Raw genomic sequence first — 18,788 nt, 5'->3', positions numbered from 1 at the left:
ATGGCCCATCTAAGGACTAGGTATCTGCCTTTATTTACTTAAGACCTGAGCTCCTGTCCACTACTTTCCTCTAATATCCCAGATTGGCCCAACTGTAGCCTAAGACATTAATGAAAGAGGCCACACTTCTAGATCAAACTCCCCACTGGACTGGAGAAGATATGTTTATATTTGGGTGGGTGTAAGTGTGAGTAGTAAGGAAAGAATCAGAACTAAGAGCTGGACAACTTGAAGTCCAAAACATCTCAGGTATTAGAGAGGGACTGGAAGGCCTAGTGAGAAATGCTGAGGAAGGAAGGCAGAGACAGAAAGAATAATTGAGGCTGAGGACAGTACAGCAGCCTATCTTTACCCATGGAGAAACCTCCCAGGAATCCTGCAGTGGATGTCTGATACCACAGATGTACCTAATCCTATATATACTATGTTTTTCTATAGGTAGACAGCTATGATAAAGTTTAACTTACAAATTAGCACAGTAAGAGATTAACAACCATAACTAATAATAAAATAGAACAATTATAACAATATACAGTAATAAAACTTATGAGAATGTGGTCTCTCTCTCAAAATATGGGTTGGCCAAAAAGCCTGTATGATTTTTTTTCCATAAAATGAATGACACATTTTTCATTTTCACCAATTACTTTATTTATTTGGATATTTTGAGTATGTCAGCTATTTCTCTTGTGGTAGAACACTGATTGTCCTCAATTAATGTCTCTTATTTGATCGCTGTCAACTTCAACCAACCGTGGAGTATCGTCCAGTGAGAAATCTCCAGCACAGAGCTTTGCAAAAAACTTTTGATGTGTTCGATCAGTCATAGCACCTTCTCCATGCACTGCACAAATTTTTCCTGGGAGGTTCAGTTGCATTTTTACCTTTCTTGAAATAATAAAGCATACTATGCTGAAAATGTTGCATACTTTCTTCCATCTTTAATTTTAAAATGCCTACACAAAAATTCATGAATTTTCATACATTTTCTTTAAATGCACGCTGATATGGCAGCTGTCACAATACAATCTAACAAAATAGTTTCAAAGGAAGTTAAAAACAACTAAGCACTACTGGAGCCATCTTAGGAAAAATAAAACAAACTTTTTGGCCAACCCAATTATCTTATTGTACTGTACTCACCTTTTCACTTAAAGGAAGCACTTTATGGCTTCTCTTTGGCATGTCTGAAATTACCAGCATCGCTACTCTTTATTTGGGGACACTCTTAAGTAAAATAAGAGTTACTTGAACACAAGCACTGCCATTCATCAACACTCAATTTGAAACCAAGATGGCTACTATGTGAGTGATGGCAGGTGGCGTCTACAGTGTGAACATTACGGACAGAAGAATGATTCATATCTCAGGAGCAAGGGAGCTGGATGTCACGAGATTTCATCACTACTCAGAATGGCATGCAACTGAAAACATATGAACTGTTTATTTCTGGATTTTTCCATTTAATATTTTCAGACCACAGTTAACTGCAGGTAACAGAAACCAAGGGAAGTGAAACCACAGGTGAGGGAGGACCACTGTACAGCAGTTTGGAATTTTTCACCAAGTATTCACACCCTCTCTGTAGCCTGAGGTTCTCTCATTTACTTGGCAGGGCTGGGTGAATCAGGAGAGAGATGCCAAGTGGGTGTGCTCATGGCCCAGTGCTGCTAAGGACCTCTTTATGCTTTAGTCCTGGAGCAGCAGACCACATGCCTTTGCTCTCTGAGTGCTCCCACCTGAAAGCCACATGTGAGTTCTCAAGGGGCTTCAGTGCATCCTGTAGGAAAAGCAATGCTCATCACAATGGAGGGAGGGAAAAAATCCTTATTTCCCCTGAAGCTTCATAAGTTCTTGAAGTGCAAAGTAGACAGAAGGGCTTAGTAAGTGTGCAGAGGGCTCTTCACACTGTAACAGCCAGTCTGAGAGTGGCAGGCAGCACTCATTAGGAAGGCTCCAGAGAAAGCGTCTTCTTCAAATCGCAGGAGGCAAGGCAGCTGCTGATGGGGCAGATGTGTTTGTTCTAACCTGGCTGGGTCCTGGGACTGCCTTGTGGGGTAGGAGGATTGCCAGGGGTCAGAGAATGACCCTGCCCCAGGCATCTCTCCCTCCTTCCCCCTTTCTCTTTGTTAAAATACAGATTTACATCAGGAAGCAGCCCAGCTTCATAATGAAGGAGATATAATCTCTGATTGATGGGGTGTGGGGAGGGAAGGAAAAAGACAGAAGAGAGTTTATGAATTCACTCTAAGATTCAAATCACGTCAGGGGCCTGCCAGTTTCCTTAGGCACAAAACGGGCAAGGCAGAGATCAGCATTGTGCATTGGTGTTTCACTTGCTCCCCTTTTTCTCCAAATCTATTTACTCACTTAACAATCTACTGAACTTTCCTAAGGGAGCCTTACCATTCCTTCTCATATAAGGCAAAACACAAATGGAGATTGCTTTTTTGTTTGTTTGTTTTTCTTTTAATTACTGCTCTTCCCTGGGAACACTAGCAAAACTGAATGTATTGGTTCACTTTAAAAAAAAAAATTGTCTAAGTTGCTCCCAATGAGATGCCCTAAGGTTACTTAGTTTACTATTTGTCTCAGTATTTAAAAGATTAACATATTAATAAAAACAGGGGTTTGGAAATGCTCACAGTCTCTCACCTAGAGGCAGTTACTCCAAAGATAATCAATTTAACTACGATCCTTTTCTTTTTTAGTGCCAATATCTGTCTGGCTCTGCTCTGGGAACTTTGGTGATTATAAGAAAATCAAGGTCATATTCCATATAATCAATGTGGGGTGAAAAAGCAAAGAAATCAGCATATTAAATAAAAAAAGTACCAATAGGAAAAGCCATGTCCCTTACACATTCTAGGTGTTCAACACATGTATTGAATATACAAAGCTTATATTTTCTATATAGTAATACTGACCTGTAAATACATTATGCCATTTCATAATGCTGGTCACCTTATCTATGTAACATGCAAATCATTCAGTTCCAATGAAATAAGAAAGGGTGAGGTCTTTTTCCTTTTGAAGTGAGGTAATTTGTGAGGCTAAGAAAAAAAACATCAATAAACCACAGGAAGATTCTAAGTCATGGCAGAACTATTTAAATTAGTACAAGAAAAATGTGCTTTTAAAAGGATGCCTTCTGTATAAAAGGGGAGTCCATAGCTTCTGTGCTTTGCAGTAACCCCAAAGTCATCTGGAAATGCAAACAGTGAAATGCATATCATCCAATGTTCATATGGTGCTAAATGATTTTATGCATCTGTACTGCTAGAGACAAACTAGCATGTTGTATAATTTTACCTTCAGGATGTTTCTTTCTCTTTCTTCACATAATTTAAAATTATTTTAGTTTAATTATAAAGAGTTAAATCCAATAAGAAAATTTTTGTTTTGTATTTTTATCGGAGGATGATCATGATGACGATGCAGGGAGAAGACAGCCCTCTTGCAGAGGGTCCTGAGAGTGATATGTTCAAGCAATAGATGCAAAAACTACAGGATAAGACTTCAGCTATGGAAGGGAAAAGAGCCAAATAGATTTGACATTGAAACTAAGGTTGACAGGACATAATAATTTCACTGAACCTACAAGTTGATTATTGAATTCTAGATTTCATTCCAATTTCAGGGCTGTTTGGAGGTACCTGGAATCTATGATTGATTCGTTTTTGTCAGAGACAAAGACAAAAACCAAAGAAGAAAGAAAATTACTTTTTTTCAGGCTATTACTATAGGAAGAACACTCCAGATCCAAAGATCAGAGATTCTCAGCAGGATAGTTTCATCTTAGACTTTTACAGGGAGAAGTAGACAGGTTATAGGTGGGAGATTTTACAGTTATGATTGTTTTTATAATCAGGAATTTCCTTAGTCACTAAAGAGGAAATATTTCTCTCTGTGTCTAGTTAATTTGGGGGAAACAAACACTTTAGTTAATTATTTATGACACACACAAAAAAGGTTCATTCGCAAGTTTTATTTAAGTCACAGGGATAAGGGTGGTTCTTTTTAGTAAACAATTTTTTTTTTTGATCATAAAGAGTAAGGGTTTCTTAACCATCTATGTTTTCCAAGAACACAGGGCTCAGATAAATTTAAACACTGTCATTCTCCATCCGGTTATTAACTAGAACTAAACTATCTTGCCACTTGAGAGTTTACATGCTAGGAAACTTGACTTATTCATATACTTGTTCATTTATTGATAAATCATCCATTGAGGGCTTCACATTCTTGTAATTTTCAGAAACCAGTAAAATGATGACTCTCATATAGATTTAAAAATAAACACGTTAGTCCTGGCTGGTGTGGCTCAGTGGATTGAGCACCGGCCTGTGAACCAAAGGGTTGCTGGTTTGATTCCCAGGCACGGCACCTGCCTGGGTTGTGGGCCAGTCCCCAGATGGCGTGTGAGAGGCAACTGATTGATGTATCTTTCACACATTGTTTCTCTCCCTCTCTTCCTCCCTTCCTTCTCCTCTCTCTACAAATAAATAAATAGAATAAACACGTGTTCATAATTTTATTCTACTCATTAATTGAAAAAGGGAATCAGATCAATTTCATAACTAGTTCAAAAGAAAATTCAAAGAATAGCCCTGGCCAGTGCGGCTCAGTTAGTTGGAACGTTGTCCCATAACCAAAAGGTTGCAGGTTCAATTACTGGTCAGGGCACACACCTGGGTGGCAGGTTCAACGCCTAGTCAGGGTGGGTATGATCCCAAAGTTTGGACACATACAGGAGGCAACCAATCAATGTTTCTGTCTCACATTAATTTTTCTCTCTCTCCCTTCCTCTCTCCTTTCCTCCCTCTCTAAAATCATCTGTGTATCTCCTCAGGTGAGGATAACAATTTTTTAAAAGAAAATTCAAAGAATATTCCCCATATTTTAAATCATAAATATTGTTATGAATATGCAAATTAAGGCAAAACTGGTTTTTCCAAATATTGTGGAAGGGGGTCAATTTGGATTTGTCTGTAGGAATTATTTGACATTGCTATTAGTTGCCTATAAATTACAAAGTAGTAAAATAGCTCAAAAACTAGGAAAGACTAAAATAATAAATCTGGTGAAATATCAATGAGAAATGCATAGTTCTTCCTTTTTTTATGCTTTGCTTTTAATTGGTTTTCGTAAGTGCAAGAAGAATGTGATGTGCCTTATGGAGAAAATACATGTGTCAGGTAAGCTTTATTCAGACATGAGTAATGGTGCTATTGGCCATAAGTTTAGTATGATATTAACAGATCAACAATATATATTCAATGAGATGTCTATAGACAGAAACATACAGAAAGCAAGGTTATGTACTCATTGTTTGGTGAAATGTTGTGACCAGAGGCTCTCAAGAACAAAACCCTTTATTTCCTCTCAGAGTAATGTTTCAATAAGTTATTAATTCAGTACACAGTGACCTTATAGAACCTAACTACCATGAATAAGAAAAGTCAACTATACCACTTACTGATGAAGATAAAGGCAGCATCTGAATATAGAGTCAGAAAGAGGATATTCAGAACTGATATCTACAAATGAACATTGAAAGGTAAATAGAAAATAAAAATTTCACAAAACAACTAAAACTTGGCTCCAGTTCTAAATAGTCCATTAATCTGGCAATCCTGTTTCCTCTTAACTGGTGTGAAGAGCCCGGGCACAGAACAGCACTTTTGTGTCGTTTTGTCTTTGTTGGTTAAGAAGCTCCAGAGCTTCCTGGATAAAACCTGAAACTGACCCCCTGCACATAGAAGGCAAGGAGAAAGAAGAAAGATGCAAGACACTCCAGATTGGTAATGGCAGTTTTAATACATAAGGGAACTTACTGCCTTGGCCGGTGTGGCTCAGTGGATTGAGCACCAGCCTGCAGACTGAAAATTTGCTGGTTTGAATCCCGGTCAGGGCACGTGCCTGGGTTGAGGGTGGGTCCCCACTTGGAGATGTGCAAGAGGCAACTGATTGCTGTTTCTCTCCCTCTCTTTTTCCATCCTTTCTCCTCTCTCTAAATAATTAAACAAACAAGTAAATAAATAGAATATTTCAAAAAATAAGGGAACTTACCTATGAAACTTGTCTTGGACGGCTGAAAGATAGGTGAATCTCTGCACCCACCTATCAGAATCTTCAAAGTTTATATGGAAGCCTTAACTCGGTTCATTCATACCTAACACCCAGCTAGTCTCAACAATGGCCTTACTCTCACAAGGTTTTATCCTTGAAACTGGCTCCAGCTAAGGAAACAGTGAATTAAACATACATTCCAAGGACAGTGGAGGGGTGAGGACCTTTCAGCTGCCTGAGTCCCCCTCTCCAGGCAACTGGCAACGTCCTCTCAGTGACCTCCCCCAACAGTCTTGAAGACAAAAAAGAGCCAAAGCTTCAACCCTGCACAGAAATTAGACTTGATTTCCCTGAAAAGATGAAGCCCCAGTGTTTTGTCTTTCATAGTCTGTCATTTGAGTCTGTCTCTTTTCCCTTATGAAATCCCTCCTCCAGCCTAACAAACATTCTTTTTTTTTTTTTTTTTCTGGAAAAAGTATTAACTCTTAGAACTCTTAAACTAATGCTCAAATCTAAGCAGACTCTCAACTGAGCAGTTCTCATTTTTTCCTGTTTTCTCTCATTCCAGGGTTTCTTTTGGTGTTTACATAAACTTTTTGTTTCTCATTAAAACAAATTTCTACAACACAGTGAGGATCTTTTCTTCCTTTTAGGATCTCTGTAATTTTTTTTTCCCTGTGCATTTACAGAATCTGGGTAGGTAGCCAAGTGACTTAAAATGACATCACTAATTACTGTCTACAGACTCAGACTCTGATTGCTCCTCTTCCTTCTATCTCAGAGAAGCAAGTCTGAGTTGGGTCAATAACCTTTCTGTGATTAAATATTCATGCAGACACAAATGCACACAGGCAAGGCAATAAGAATTGCCAAAAATAACAGCAGCATCTCTGTCCTGCAGGGCACATAGAAGCACAAGTGAAGAAAGAACACAGGGGCAGAACTGCAGATCAAACATAATGTGGGCTAAGGATGCACTCATTGCAATGGGCTTTCTAACAACAGAGAGTTCTCAGAAATACACAATATTATTGTTAGAACCCACCCAACCATTCTTTTAACATTGCTTCTATAAATGATGACTTGTAAATTCACATGTAGCTGCTGATAAATAGCCAGTTGGCTGAAAAGGATTCTAGGAGCTAACCTCAGAGGAAGTAGACTCCAGATTTCAGGCATTGTGGCTCCAGATTTGTTCACTTTCCAGGAAAACACGAGCACCCCCTGGCCAGCTCTGAGATGGTTACTGAAGCTGACTGTGCTGACGTGCTCCCAACCCTATCTGGTTTCCTTTGTTCTGCCTTCCCCTTCCTCACTCATAAAAACCCCTGCCAGCACTGAGATACTAAGATGGTCTTTGTGACAAGAGTCCCCTGTCTTCTCAAGTTGCCTGCTCTTGAATAGATCTGCTTTCCTTTCATCAGTCCCTGTCTCCTGATCATTGGCTTTTGAGCAGCGGGCAGTTGAACCTGTGTTTGGTGTCATTATCATCCCCCAATATTTATAGAACAAACGAAATAAAGTTCTTTGGGCCTAGGCTCTTCTAGGACGGATTGCATGAAGGCATAGGAAACACATCCTGAGGGCTGCTGGGGTGGTACTGCATGCAGAAGGGGTTACCACTTTCTCCCTGGTGACAAAGAAGAAGCCAGTGCTTGGAGTGGGTTATGGCATATATTAAGCACTCAGTAAATATTTGTTAAATAAATAGATGACTTGCAAAATGCTGAGTGGGCCAAAATCTCCTTCATCCATGTATTTAATCAATAATGGGTCAAGATGTTTACCTGAGAATATAACCTACAGAGAGGTAGAGGGATAAATAGCACTGCTAAATAACACTGAGGATGTTAGAGATGCTGCCATTAAGAATTTATGTTCTGTTGCAAGACATAAATTCAGGAATTGCTCTGGATTATCCCACCACAGGTTGGTGAGTATATCATGCCTTACGAAGTTAGACACACCTGGCTCTGCCCTGTATTTGCTATTATTCATATACAAATCATCTAAATTACTTTACAGTTACTTGTCTGTAAAGCAGGGTACCTAATTCACTAATTTGTTGAAGTAATTAAAGAAAATACACATGAAGTTGCCTGATGTGCTATCTGACAGATAGTAGCTATTCAAGAGTTAGTTTCTTTCCTATTTTCCTTATATCTGCTCGGAACCAGGAACCTAAAGTAAGTACAGTGGTAAATAAAACCAAAATAAACCCTTTCCTTGTAGAGTTATCCAAAAGTAGAGTGTTACTACAAAAACTTTCACAAGCTGAAACGATGTAAATAGAAGAAGCAGTTATCATTAATTTATTTGGAATTTTTTTGAGTGTTCCCAGACCTGAAGTTCAACACATGCACAATGGCTTCATTTTGTTCGACATCATTAAAACCCTTAATTATGTGCAGTTTACACTGAGTATAATACCCTTAGGAGCTCTCTTGGGCTTTTCTGGTACCTTAGGACACATCTTGCTAACAGATGAACAAACAAAATCAAGATAAAGTGCAGATGCTTATAGACCCAGTTCAAAGCAACGGTGGCTTGATGCTGAGATGCTGAGTGTAGTTTTGAGGAAGGAGTGGGGGTGGGGTGGGGGTGAGGGTTAAGGGGATGGAGGAATTCTTCCTGGTGCGGTGCTGCTGCCTCTTTAATGGCTGCCTGCAACAAATGCTGACAGTGACTCAGTTGGTTGGAACCTCATCCCATTCACCAAAAGGTTGTGGGTTTGATTTCCAGTCAGTGCACATACCTAGATTGTGGGTTCGATCCCCGGTTAGAAGACAACAGATTGATGTTTCTCTCTCACATCCATGTTTCTCTCTCCCCTGCACCCCACCTCCCTAAAATCAATAAACATATCCTTAGGCGAGGATTAAAAAAACAAAACAAACAAACAAAAAAAATACTGAATGCTATTTTCATTTTTTGCCTTTTTTCTAATAAAGCAAAAATCCTCTTTGGATTTCTTTCAGTTAGCAAAAACAGGTACTAATGTAGGTCTGAAGTAAAAGCAGATTGGTGTAACTCAAACTTTCAGAAACTGGGGGATATGTGTATCATGACAGAAACTCTTGGAAATACTGTGAAAGAAGAACACAAGAAAGGGTAGATTTTTCGGTGAGGTGACATAATTAGTGTTGGGGAGGAGGGTGAGGTGCGAGGAAACATCTCTTGGGAGGATGCTGTTGGGCTTGCAATGCAAAAATGTAAGAGAAGTTTCTGTTACAGGGGTGGGGGAGAAAGACTGAGACTCTCAGGGTCCAGCACAGTTTTGTAATTCACAGAGTTGATGGGGCTGAGTTTCAAAAAAACTTTAAAAACATATTTTGACTGAATACAAATAACAACAGATCTCTCACAGCATTTTTTTCCCTCCTTTCCAAGGTCTGAGTACTAGAAATCATTGCCATATTGGGGGGGGGGGGGTGAGGCCAGAGCTCAACCCACTGCCACGTTCCTGATCATACTTCCTAGTGCACATATGACCCTTTTCCTCTTTTATAGCTGAGATTCTTTACCGTGATGTCATTCGACTACGTTTTTTTTCTTTTCTCTCTTGTGACACTGAGAGAAGAGCTTCTCCCACTTGTAAGAAAAATATTACAAAGAAGCACACCTGCAAGATATGCTTTTATTATTTTTAAGAATACCATTTGCTTCCTGTTGGGTACTGAAAATACGAGGGGGAGCACTTTGTAAAGTACCACCTTTTTTGCTCCGTAAGATGCACTTTTTTCCCCCCAAAAGTATGTGTGTGCGGGGGGAAATGTTGTGCGTCTTATGGAGCGAATATTGCGTCACAGACCGTGATGTGTATTACCCGACCTGTCAGCGGTGGGGATAGCCATTAGAAGAGGAAGCAGTGGGCCCACGTGAAACCCCCGGGGATGCTTAAATGTTCCACTTTACTGCTGAATCTCAGGGTATCTGGTCAATATGAAGATAGCGAAGAAAGTGTTATCAGTGATTGTGAGCAATTGAGCTTCATCAATTCTGACACTAGCGATGATGCGCTCTTGGGGTTCCCAGAAAACTAGAAGAGCACTTGAACCTTAAGGTCTCTCCTCATTTGTTAATGACAGTGAGGATGGTTCTTAATACTGCTGTTGACTGCTGTTCACTTTACATGGTTGAAATATTATTGTTATATTTTATTAAGTATTTTAGTATGCCATTTGGATCAGAATTTTTTTTTTTCCTTCCCTAAACCTAGGCGCATCTTATGGTCAGTTGTGTCTTATAGTGTGAAAAATACAGTATATGATTATATAACCACTATGCTGTACCCCTGAAACCAATACAAAATAATATTGAATTTAAAGTGTAATTGGAAAAATAATTTTTTCAAAAAAGAATACCTTTTTCTTTTGATCCTTTCTCTTTTGTAGATGAATGAAGTTACCTTTTTGAATGGAACCACCTAGGCCTTGTGGGCTCTTGCTCTAGGATCTCTAGTAGACATCCTCAACCACAGTTACTTTACAAATGGCCAAGAGTCTTGGTTTATGATGTAGAATTTTTCAAGTTTCCAACACTGTTTTTCTACCATGTGATTTGTCTAAGTGACCTGGAGTTATTAGAGAAACTTGTGAAGGCAATTTTTAAATTGGAGCAAAAGAAATTATGAAGTCACTTTAATTTTACAATATCATATTTTTTTCTTGATGGAAGCTAATAACAGATGGTAGCTTTCTAAAGCTATGACTGCAGTTTTTTATTACAAGCTAAAGAGGATAAATTGGGTGACAGAAATTGACAAAAACAAACCTGATTATCATTACGTGAGTCCTGAGCCACTTAAAGGAATGGACCATTATCAACAAATTTCTTAGCCATCATTAAAATCATTGTTTGAATAATTAAGCATAAAATTGAAGATGGAAAAATAAAAAATAAAATCAAAATGGCAATTCCAAAGGTGAATTAAATATAGAGCCAAAAAGTCAATGAAGTAGCCTACCACACAAAGAAAGCACCTATGCATTAAAGTTATCTTTTTACAGACAGGCAGTGGTTTGTGGAACTGTGGGTTCTTTCAATGGGAATTGTGTTGTGTAAGTGTGTGTTATACTAATGAATTGTGAAAGATCACATGGGAAAGAAAATATCATGCTTTTTCTTTTAGAATAAAATGCCTAAGGCTTCCTATGGACATGGCCTTGACAAGTGTACTCTGATACTCAGATCTACTAACCAGCATCTTCCTGACCAATGGTTGGTCCAGGAAAGGCACTGCCAGATTTGGTTTCTGTGATTTTTACCATGCTTCTATGGCCTAAAACTATCTCCTCTTTAATGGCATATTAATTTTTCTTGTTGCATTAATGCCTTTAACAAGTACAGTCCAGAGAAACAAGATGGCGGAGGAGTAAGTGGAAGCTACACTAACTTCCTCCCAGAACTAGTCTGGATTTACAACTCAATTTTGGAGAAATCATCTGGAATAACCAACTGAACACCAGCTGGAGAGAAGTCTTATAACCACGGAGAGACAGAAAAGGCCGCTACATCACAACGTGACCGGTAGGGAGTGCGGAGACCCGGAAGGGCTGGCTGGGCTCCCACGGGTGGCAGCTGAAGGGGCTGAGAAACAGCTCAGCAGCCGGGGGTTCCCCCTGAGAAGGGCAGGGTCTAAACCCCCAGCTGAGCTTCCCAGCCTACAGCAACAGAGTGGAAAGTAAAATAGTATCCAGCTGAGAAAAGCGAAAAGCCACGGGGTTTCTTGGTAGCCGGAGAGAAACAGCTGGAGAAAAAGAGCTCTTAAGCGGATCACATACAAAAATATTTTGGCCCCCACTTACCCTGGGCTCAAGCGGAGGAAAGGCAGAGAGGACTGGAGATGCTTGGGGAGAGTTTGGTGTGGTGGCTTTGAGGGGAGAGCTGGGGAAGCGGCCGGCTGGGTCCCAGGGCTGACTCATCCCCACACTGCAGGCAGACCATTCCCTGCCAAGTGGCGTCAGCCTGAGGGGAAGCAAAGGCCCTGCCTACAGGAATTAAGCTGCCACACCCACGGTCCTTAAGCCTGATGGCTAATCACAGATTGAATAGATTATCAACTAAAGGAGACAGACAAAGGCAGTAGATCCCTGGAAGTCTCCAACAGGCTGCCTAGGCCCAGACTGGTACAGGATCTGACGCCACCAGGGGCAGATCCAGGAAGTGCAGATCATTCTAAGAAGCACCAACAAACAATAGGAGTCACAAAAATGGGGAGACAGAGAAACAACCCCCCATCGAAAGGAAAGGTAGAGTCCCCAGAAAGAGTGCTAAATGAAATAGAGGGGAGCCACCTATCAGATATGGAATTGAAAGCATGTATTATGGAGAATTTCCCTGGCTGGTTTGGCTCAGTGGATTGAGCGTCGGCCTGCGAGCTAAGTGTCGTTGGTTCGATCTTCCAGTCAGGGCACATCAGAGAAGGAAAACTCTGACTCCAAAAAACCTCCGCTGCCTTGCGGCATACCTCTTCAGGGGAAAGGCTAAGGGAGTAAACCCCGACAGAAAATCCGGAGCCGGAGTCCCTAAGGCGGTTTGACGTTGTAGTCAACACCGGCAACTCCTGCGGTGCACCTGAAGCCAAGCTGTATTGACTCCGTCTTTCCCTTGGACCCTTCAGCTGCGAAGAGAGGGGGGGTCTGCTGCATGGGCAACAGCAGACCCTCCATATCACCCTGCCCAGGCTCTGTAGCTTCAGCTTCACTGGAGAGGACACTCCAGCGTCATCGCAAGATGTCGATTCAACACGGGAGGAGACAGATACCGTGTCACTCCCGAGTCGGACTGCACAACCATTCTCGGCGGTGCAGATAGACTCTTAAGAAGCTACACCATCGTCTCTTGAGACGGACGGCTGCCGACGATTATGGAGAAGCTCAATGAGCTCAGCAGAAACTACAAAGAACTTCAGAAAAACTACAGTGAACTCCAGAAGAACTATAAGGAACTTACTGAGAATTATACCAGCATCAAAAAGGACATGGAAGCTATCAATAAGAGCCAGGAGGAAATGAAAAATACGATCTCTGAATTGAAGAACACAGTAGAAGGAATTAAAAACAGGCTAGAGGAAGCAGAAAATCGTATCAGCGAGCTGGAGGACAATGTAGACAAAAACTCACAGACAGTGCAACAAAATGAAAAAAGGCTGAACAAGACTGAAGAGGCTCTAAGAAAGCTGCAGGACATAAAATGTAATAATATCTGTATCATAGAAATTCCAGAAGGAGAAGAAGAAGAGCAAGGGATAGAAAACCTCTTTGAAAAACTAATGACAGAAAACTTCCCTAACATGAAGAGAGAAAGAATCATGCAAGTCCAGGAAGCACAGAGGGTCCCAATGAAGATGAACCCCAACAGGCCCACTTCAAGACACATCATAATTAAAATGCCAACATTCAAAGACAAAGAGAGAATCCTAAAAGCAGCAAGAGAGAAACAACTAATAACATACAAGGGAGCTCCAATAAGGCTATCATCAGATTTCTCAGCAGAAACACTACAAGCCAGAAGGGAATGGCAAAATATATTCCAAGTAATGAAAAACAAAGGCCTACAACCAAGAATACTCTACCCAGCAAGGCTCTCATTCAAAATGGAAGGTGAAATAAGGAGTTTCCAAGACAAAAGAAGGTTAAAAGAATACATCTCCACCAAACCAGTATTGCAAGAGATGCTAAAGGGTCTGCTTTAAGATGAAGAAACAGAGAGAGACAGAGAGGAACACGAGTACAAAGGGGGAAAATGACAATGAATAAGTACTGAAAGAAAGAAGGACCTTCTACCATTTGCAACAACATGATTGGAACTAGAGAGAATTATGCTTAGCAAAATAAGCCAGGCAACAAAAGAAAATTACCTTATGCTATCACCTGTTAAAGGAAACTAATGAACAACACAAACAAATGAGCAAAATTGAACCAGAGGTATGTAAACGAGGAATAAACTAACAGTAACAAAGGGGGAGGTGGGAGGGAGAGAAGTGGTAAGAAGGGGAAGGGTCTAGTCAAAGAACATGTATAAATGATCCATGGACATGGACAGCTGGGTGGGGACTGAATGTGGGAGAAGGGAGGGACAGGGTGCAGAGAAGCAAGAGGGGAAAAAAAGTGAGACAACTGTAGTGGAAAAACAAACAAACAGAAAAACTTTTAGTGGGGGGAAAAAATTAAAATATAAAGAATAGAAATGCAAGTTCAGTGAATATTAGAAGGACAAGGATTTTCCTTCACACTGTATATATTTTCTCCCTATCTGATCCCTCCAGCATTTGGCATTCTAAAGAAGTAAGTAATGACCTAAGTTTCTTTGCATAAAACTAATAAGACCAGTTGTTAATAATGATTTTTTGACTAAGACTTTGACTGGAATGTCATGCCTAAAGGAGACATGCTTGGGCTTTGGTTGTTACCAAAAACCCCTGAGCAACTGGGACTGACTTTCAAAGGTAATAAAAGTCCACGAGATAAAAGGCCTGGTACCTTGGATGGATGAGCGGTCCATAGCAATCTTTCCAGGGAAGGAATGAAGGTTGTTTTCCTGAAAGATGGCTAGAAGGGACCTTAAGGCACAATGGAAAACCAGGAGGACCTGGAAAAGACAGGTGTTTACAGGCAAGGCTGAATGCCAGGTATGTGGCTCAGCTTCTGTGCCCTGAAGGGCACACTGAAGGTCACCCTAAATGTTCCTTGCGTAAGTTCCAGCAAAGCAGAACTAAAGATCATAAGTGATCATTTGCTGCTCTTGTTGTGTTTATGCAAATGAACAGGATAAATTAAAAATGGACTTAATGCAGTCCCTTTAATGACAAGGAGGGTAATCTTAGGGAGAAAAATCAAGATTCAAGGAAGATCACAATGCCCAATGGTAGACTATAAAGTAGTGCAGCTAACCGTCTTTAAAGTTTCTTTTCATTTAAAATTTGTTTTCACTTGAAAGTTAAACTATGTCTGCGGCATTATCAAAGATGTTTAAATTTACAGGCAAGAAGAATGTTAAATGCCTTGCAACTGGATGTCTTTCCGATAAGACAGTCCTACAGATCTAGAAACTTGTGTGTGGGTTATGTTACATAAATTAACATGTGTTTTCTGTTTTCAAAGGGCATAAGCCTACGATCTCATTACCTGAGTGATTGTACGTATAGGCCTCACTTAATCCTGTCTGCATTGCTGCCTCCTGAGACTCAATGGTTTGGCTGAACTAAGTGGCTGGGTTGGTGAAGAATGGGGTGGTCTGTGGGCTTCACTTTAAAACTGGTTTCTCTTTTCTATCCTAATGGCTTGGACAGAAAGATCCCAGAGGCCTGAGAGGGGGGAAACCTAAAATATTTCCCTCAGTCCAAACTAAGTATAATGGGCAAAAGGGTTTTGGACAGGTGTGATGTGCCTGGCATACCTTCCTCTAAAGAAGCCCTTCTTTCCCCTAATGTGGGACATTGAAAAATTAATACCTGTCTTTTGTCATCTAGTGGTTACGGATTGAATGATGTCCTTTAACCCTGTTGCCCCCAGAATACAACAAGGATGCCAGCCTGTTAAACCAAGCATGCCGTTGTCCAGAGACAGCCAACCAACCTGGAGTCTGCACGATCCTTCCCCTTGTGGGAAGGCCACCCTCCCCTCCACACCCCTACTCTTATTGGGGATTTCTTGACCCACGGGTAGGTAGGACGACGACCATGTCCAGCTTGAAGCAGCTAGAGGAGCTCGAGACCTTCGTCCATTGTCCTTTATAAGATTGTAAAGGGTCTTAAGTCTGAGAGGGAGGGATTGTTATTTTTTATTGTTAAAATATTTAACTAATTAATTAATTATTTTAAAAAAGAAGAAGAATATATGAAAGGGTGAGCCATGGGCATGGACTTGGGGAGGGGATTGTCGGGGAAGGGGGGTGCTGGGCGGAGGGGAGCAAAGGGGAAAAAATTGGAACTATTGTAACAATATAATCAATAAAATATACTTAAAAAAAAAAAAAAAAAACAAGTACAGTCCAGTCTTCAAAGATTTTCCTGTAATAAATTTTTAGTGTTAGTTTCTATTTTTCAAAAGCTAATGTTTATGCTGGGTTCTATGAATGACTATCTTAGAATAAAATACTGACACTTCATTTTTTAAAAGTTTTACTTATTTATTTTTAGAGAAAAGGGAACGAAGAGAGAAAGGGAGAGAAACATTAACATGTGGTTGCCTCTCACACACCCCCAACTGAGGACTTAGTCCACAACCCAGGTACACACCATGTCTGGGAATCAAACCGGGGACCCTTTGGTCCATAGGCCGGCACTCAATCCACTGAGCTGCACCAGCCAGTGCCTTTTCTTTCCTTTCTTTCTTTCTTCTTTTTGGTAGAGAATAAAGTTTTTATTCATTCTCCAAGAAAGGAGAGGGGCATGGTGTGGCGATACACCAGCACCGAAGGGCAGGGGCTTTGAGTTTTTAATTGGATTATAATTGGATTAAAAAAGAGGGGGGGGGGTTGCTGTTCTTTTGCCCCTGGGTTGTTGGGGCATTTTAACAGGAGGCTGCAGTTTGTTCCAATGTTATCTTCTGCCTGTGGCTAAGGAAGCCGTTAGTCGTGTTCTGTTTTTGCTTTCCAGCACTTTCCAGTCAAATTGTTCTGGGGAAAAAAAACAAGTTTTCTTGTATCAATCACTGGCTGTGAAGATGGGTGAGGAGAAGGCTGTCCACAGAGTCTGGAGAGGAATTGGGATCCTCTCTCCCAACCTCACAGAAACAGGGTTAGGGGTTAGCCTGGGTTGAGCTTCCACTGCCCACTGCTCCCGTAGTCTCAAGTCTCAGGAGGCCGGAGGAGAGGGAGAAATAGAGAATGTCCCTGTATGGGCTACCAAAATGGGGTGGTTGGTGACGTGGGCTGTGAAAGAATTCACAGAGAGGAAAGTGTGGAGAAAGTTTTTATTCACTCTCCAAAAAAGGAGAGGGGCATTTCATTTTTATACCTTTATCTGTGTTGTGTTTGTATGTGACTGTGTAGGTGTCAATTAGTATTATTACCTAAACTGTTAATGAGCTAATGAGAAAAAAACCGTGACAGACTTAGGACAAAAAAATGCTTGGGGCCAAATAAAGGACAAATGGATCACAGTAGTTACATTAATGAAGATTTTATAGTAATTAGAATAGAAAATGAGGCAAGAAAACTGAATTGCCTGTGGGAGGTAGCAGTCTAGACCAGCAGAATTTCAAAGAGTGGTTCTATAAGAGCAGTAGATGCCATATTCACATTGTATGCAAGAGTTTCAGCAAAAAGACTGTGTTACATTAGGGACGTTAATTTAATGTTTTTATATTTAATTTGTAAATTGGGTTTTCAAATAATTTATAAGAAAATACATGATTATACATGGAGTCTTATTTAGGTTTAGACATTAAGTAACACTATCATAAAAGTAATTTAAGTCAGCACTGGGATCAGAGAATTTAGCTCTTTACAAATAGTCAATATTTTATTTAAGTTTGAGAAACTTGTTTGACATCATACCGCACACACTCTACTGGAATTACCTATATACAGGGCACCTGTAACTATCTGTTTTACTGCGGGACAGCTCTGATGATTTGAAAGTTCAATTTTTATTGTTTGCTGCATTTACATGTTTTTTAAGTTCCAACCATTGGTGATAGTTATACTTAGGAATAAATTAAGTCTGCTATCTTTCTGTTAGAACTTCTAGTTACAGGAAGATAACTATCATGTATTTCCTTAATCTTGCTTCCACAAATATTTTTGAGAACTTACTTTGGACAAAGCATTGTACAGTAGCCTTTTTTTTTTTTTTTTTTGCCCTGAAGGGAACCACATTTCCTTTAACCTTTCCCTGAAAGATATTTTTCCCTAATTTCTGTAAATTAAACATACTCTAGCAATTTCCCTTTTACAATGTGGCTCTTAAAAATAAACACATCGAAAATGGAGGCTTTTATTCGTATCACCAATAATAATAATAAAAATAAACAGCAATGTGTTAGGCAACAAGGGGGGGGGCAGAAACAGAAGTATATAGGTACAGCATTTATTGCCTTTAAAGAGTTTGAATCTAGTTGGAAATTAAAAATTACCATTTTAGGTAGTATTAAATATTATAAAGACAAGCATTGTAGGAGTTCAGAGGGTTTAGAAAACTGAGTTCTACAGTCATTACTGGACGTTTCTGGAGTTCGTCTTGGGAGCTGCTGTGGGTCTCAATACCCGCAGTGCAAACACGCACCCAAGTACTTGTTCCAAATATTTCATAAATATCGTCATGCCCAAACTGGAACTCATTTATTTACTTATTTATTTGCTCTTTGTCTAGTCCTTTCTCCACTTTTTAGAGCAGAAAGAGGAAATCGTTGCTTGAGATAGCAAATCTATTAAATCTACAATTTTTGGAAAAGTCACTTAAAATTTAAAATTGGCGAAAGTCTACTTACTGTGACTGTTCCCTGTTTAGCCTGAAGTCAGTGAAAGTTGTTACAAAATCTTTTTGAAACGAACAGTCTTTTGGATTGATTTTGGTAACAGCTGAAGTTCAAAATGCACTTTGTTTTTCTTTAGAAAAAGAAAAGGGGAAAAAAAAGTCCTCGCAAAAGAGCAGGAATACAGAAAGTCTGGGAAGTAACCCGATCGGCTGTGTTTCCGGAATCTTATTTACCCTTAAGCGAGACAGAGGGGTCCTTTGCACTTGCGCAAAAGGAAAGCTGGGCGGGTAGTTC

The 18,788-nt window shown here is 40.1% G+C and overlaps 1 long non-coding RNA gene across 1 annotated transcript; it reads right to left on the bottom strand.

Moving 5' to 3' along the window:
* Positions 1-5,801: 5,801 nt before the first annotated feature.
* On the bottom strand, positions 5,802-18,739 carry LOC150002631 (uncharacterized). The gene is made up of 3 exons (XR_016512627.1): positions 18,507-18,739; positions 8,828-8,918; positions 5,802-6,013 (listed from the first exon to the last, which is right to left on the bottom strand). It is a non-coding gene; the product is annotated as an uncharacterized LOC150002631 (long non-coding RNA).
* Between the last annotated feature and the right edge of the window lie 49 nt (positions 18,740-18,788).

Source organism: Furipterus horrens, unplaced genomic scaffold (assembly GCF_987537825.1).
Source record: "Furipterus horrens unplaced genomic scaffold, mFurHor1.1.pri manual_scaffold_8, whole genome shotgun sequence".
NCBI classification, from domain to species: Eukaryota; Metazoa; Chordata; class Mammalia; order Chiroptera; family Furipteridae; genus Furipterus; species Furipterus horrens.
This window is presented reverse-complemented; position numbering and strand designations above follow the sequence as displayed.